This window comes from Acomys minous, assembly GCF_964271855.1.
Source record: "Acomys minous genome assembly, chromosome: 14".
Taxonomy (NCBI): Eukaryota; Metazoa; Chordata; class Mammalia; order Rodentia; family Muridae; genus Acomys; species Acomys minous.
Window position 1 is genome coordinate 51,839,508 of NC_140496.1, and position 3,714 is coordinate 51,843,221.

Consider the following 3,714-nt stretch of genomic DNA (forward strand, 5'->3'; position numbering starts at 1 on the left):
AGCCAGAAAGAGTCCCAGCTTTTAAATGAGAAAGTGGACATTATCTCCCATCCCTAACCGAGAAGTTTTCTCCACCTGATAGGGCTTGTTTGGACATTTTTTACCTTCTAGTCTTTTGCATGTATATTATGATTTTGTGGTTCTTATGGTGTGTGTGTGTGTGTGTGTGTGTGTGTGTGTGTGTGTGTGTGTGTTATGGTTAGGGTGTGTGTATTTTTGTGCTTTTTCTTTGTGTTTTTATTTGTTTTCTTTAATTCTGGTTAGTTTACTATTTACCTGTTTGTTTTCTAAAAAGAGAAAAAGAAGGTGTGCAGTTAGATAGATAGGAAGTGAGGAAGATCTAGAATGAGATGAGGGAGATAAAACTATCATCAGAATATATTATATGAAAATTTTTTCATTAAAATTAACAAATATATATATAAAACACTAGAATAACATATATTTTTTAGAAGATACTTAGTGTCAAGGGACATTTGTTTTCTTTTACTTTTTTTGTTTTTTGTTTTTTGTTTTTGTTTTTGTTTTTTTCCCAAGGGACATTTGAAATGAAGTTGAAAGGCTTAAGTTCCATAACTCTATACAGTGTTGTTGGAGCAGACAAATGTTAAAAATAATTTGTTCTCTCTCGGCTCTTCCCTGTCCCAGAGACAGTGCATCTTCTGGTGAAGTGTCAGCCTCATCCCTTGACATGATAGTGAAGGTCAAAGTAAACAGATTTGGCCATATTGGGGACCTAGTTACCAGGGTTTGCCTGTTATCTGGCAAAGTGGACATTGTTGCCATCAATGACCCCTTCATTGACCTCCACTACATGGTCTACATGTTCCAGTATGACTCTGTCCATGGCAAGTTCTGCAGCACAGTCAAGGCTGAGAATAGGAAGCTTGTCATCAACGGGAAGGCCGTCACCATCTTCCAGGAGCGAGATCCTGCCAACACCAAATGGGCTGGTGCTAGTACCAAGTATGTTGTGGAGTCTATTGGTGTCTTCACCACCAAGGAGAAAGCTGGGGCCCACTCAAGGGCGAGGCCAAAAGTATCATCTCTGCCCCTTCTGCCGATGCCCCCATGTTTGTGATGGGTGTGACCATGAGAAGTGTGACAACTCACTCAGGACTGTCAGCAATGCTTCCTGCACCACCAACTGCTGAGCCCCCGGCCAAGGTCATCCACGACAACTCTGACATCATGGCAGGACTCATGACCACAGTCCATGCCATCACTGCTACCCAGAAGACTGTGAATGGTCCCTCTGGAAAGCTGTGATGTGATGGCTGTGGGGCTGCCCAGAACATCATCCCTGCATCCACTGGTGCTGCCAAGGCTGTGGGCAAGCTCATCCCAGAGCTGAATGGAAAATTCATTGGCCTTCCGTCCTCCTACCCCCCAGCGTGTCCATTGTGGATCTGACATGCTGACTGGAGAAATCTGCCAAGTATGATGACATCAAAAAGGTGGTAAAGGAGGCATTTGAGGGCCCACTAAAGGCCATCCAGGGCTACACTGAGGACCAGATCGTCTCCTGCTAATATAACAGCGACTCCCACTCTGCCACCTTTGATGCTGGGGCTGGAACTGCTCTCAATGACAACTTTGCAAAGTTCATTTCCTGGTATGACAATGTTCGGGAAATACTGTAAGCTTTGTTACAGGTGAAAGTAGTCTTGGTGGGCTTTACCCCTGGACACACCAGGGATACTCCCTTAGATTAACCTTGAGATAGACTGGGTGGAGCCATCCTGGACCTGGAGGCTCCACCTGGACTATTGTTTTTCTAATTGACCCTCAATGGGAGAAGGAGACCATCCTTCGCAGGTGAGGCAGGCAGGCGGAGAGGAGAGAGCAGCATCAGGTTCAGACCAGGCTTGAGCGCGCATGAATCAGCGAATAAGCTGGACCAGCACGCAGGCCAGCGATACCTAGGGACCCATCCTGTGGAACGGAGGATACCTTTATCCTTTTTTCCCTCTTGTGTAAGCAAGTTGGGTTGTATAATAAAGTTCAATTGTTAAAAAACAGAGCCTACAACAATGAATATGGCTACAGCAACAAGGTGGTGGAACTCAGGACCTATATGGCCTCCAAGAAACAAAAAGCACTGGGCCACCCACCCCAGCAAGGACATGAGAGCAAAAGAGAAGCTCTCAGCTGCCAAGGTATCCCTGTTCCAACTCTGCCCCTGACACTGAGTATGTCCCTTCATAGTTTCCATCCTAGACCCTAGAAGAAGGGGAGGGGCCCAGGGAGCCCTACTGTCTTGAATGCCATCAATAAAGTTCACTGCACCTACAATAATAAGAATAAGAATAACAACAAAAACAACAACAATTTGTAAAACTGACTGTGGAACATGCCTGTAATCCCAGCACTTGAGGAGGCAGAGGAAGGAAGAAAACATAATTATAATTTATTAATAATTTAAATATGGCATAAAGATGTTTGTTTCAACAGTCTTGTCCATTCATTTACAGTATATTCCTTAAGAATGGATTCTTCTTCTTAATCTTTATCTCCAGAACCTGTGTTTTGTTTTACCTACCTGATGCATATTAGAGTCACAAAAATAAATACCAGAATGAAATCATACACTAAAAGAAGCAGCTTTTAAAAAAAAAAAAAAAAAAAAGTCAAAAGGGAGCTCTGGCCAAGTTCATAAGAATGGGAAAGCTGCCCCTGTCCCTCACCTGGGCAGCATAGTAGAGGTGACCCTGGTGGCAGGAACACAGGTGAGCCACCCAGAGGGCATTAGAGCAAGAGAGCTGGCCTTGTCCATTGCTGGCCAAGAATTGGGTGACCTAGCCAAGGTAGTGCTGGAAAATTCACTCAGGTTGTGTGGGTGCAGGAGAGCTGGCAGGCTGACCAACTCAGCTATCATCCAGACCCAGATCCCCACCCCAAAATCTACCCCATCTAGGAACCACTGGAGTACATGAAGGGGCCAGTCCTGCAAATCCAAAGCTGCAGGATCTCCATGACCCAGGGTGACAACAGGATATCCAAGAGGAGCCCTGATGAAAATCCAGGAGCCAGAGATCTTGAACCAGACCAATGACTCATTGCAATGAAGATTGAAAGTAAAAGATGTGTAGACAAAATGGTACACTGTGTGACACATTACAGCTTCCACGACAAGATTTTTTAAGGTTTCTTTTGGGGGGCGGGTTGCAGGGAAGACAGCTATGAAGGTACAGGGAGGCAGGTGAGATTGGAGTGCATGACATGAAATTTACAAAGAATCAATAAAATAAATTTTAAAGTGATGCCACAATATGTCTTTGAAATCTGTTGTAAAAGCATTTTACATACTTATCCAACTAATTTTCCGATTTTCATCTCTAGGTCTTACTGACTCTTACCTGGCACATTGACTATCCTGTTAGCTCTGAAAAACAGACTGTGTGGTTTAAGCTTTCTCGGGCACATTATCATGCTGTGGCACTTGCTTTCTACTTACACACACACACACACACACACACACACACACACACACACACACACACACTTCTCATTTACACTGTTGCCAGGCTGCTCATTTCCCATAGCAGCTGCTCCCCCAACCTGTTCAACCAAAACATAATGTAAAGGCTCCATTTGATGCCCAGAAGGGATTTCACTGATTTAAGAGGGAATCTCTGAGGATAGTTTTATTCTTGACTGAGGCAGAGGGTGTTGAAATGGCCCAGAAACTAAGTATCAAGCAGATGTCATTTC

General features: G+C 44.2%; 1 pseudogene across 1 annotated transcript; it reads left to right on the forward strand.

Moving 5' to 3' along the window:
• The first annotated feature begins 677 nt into the window (after positions 1–677).
• Positions 678–3,371, forward strand: LOC311582470 (glyceraldehyde-3-phosphate dehydrogenase-like; annotated as a pseudogene). The gene is made up of 3 exons: positions 678–1,615; positions 2,023–2,159; positions 3,343–3,371. The product of its transcript is annotated as a glyceraldehyde-3-phosphate dehydrogenase-like (transcript).
• The last annotated feature ends 343 nt before the right edge of the window (positions 3,372–3,714 follow it).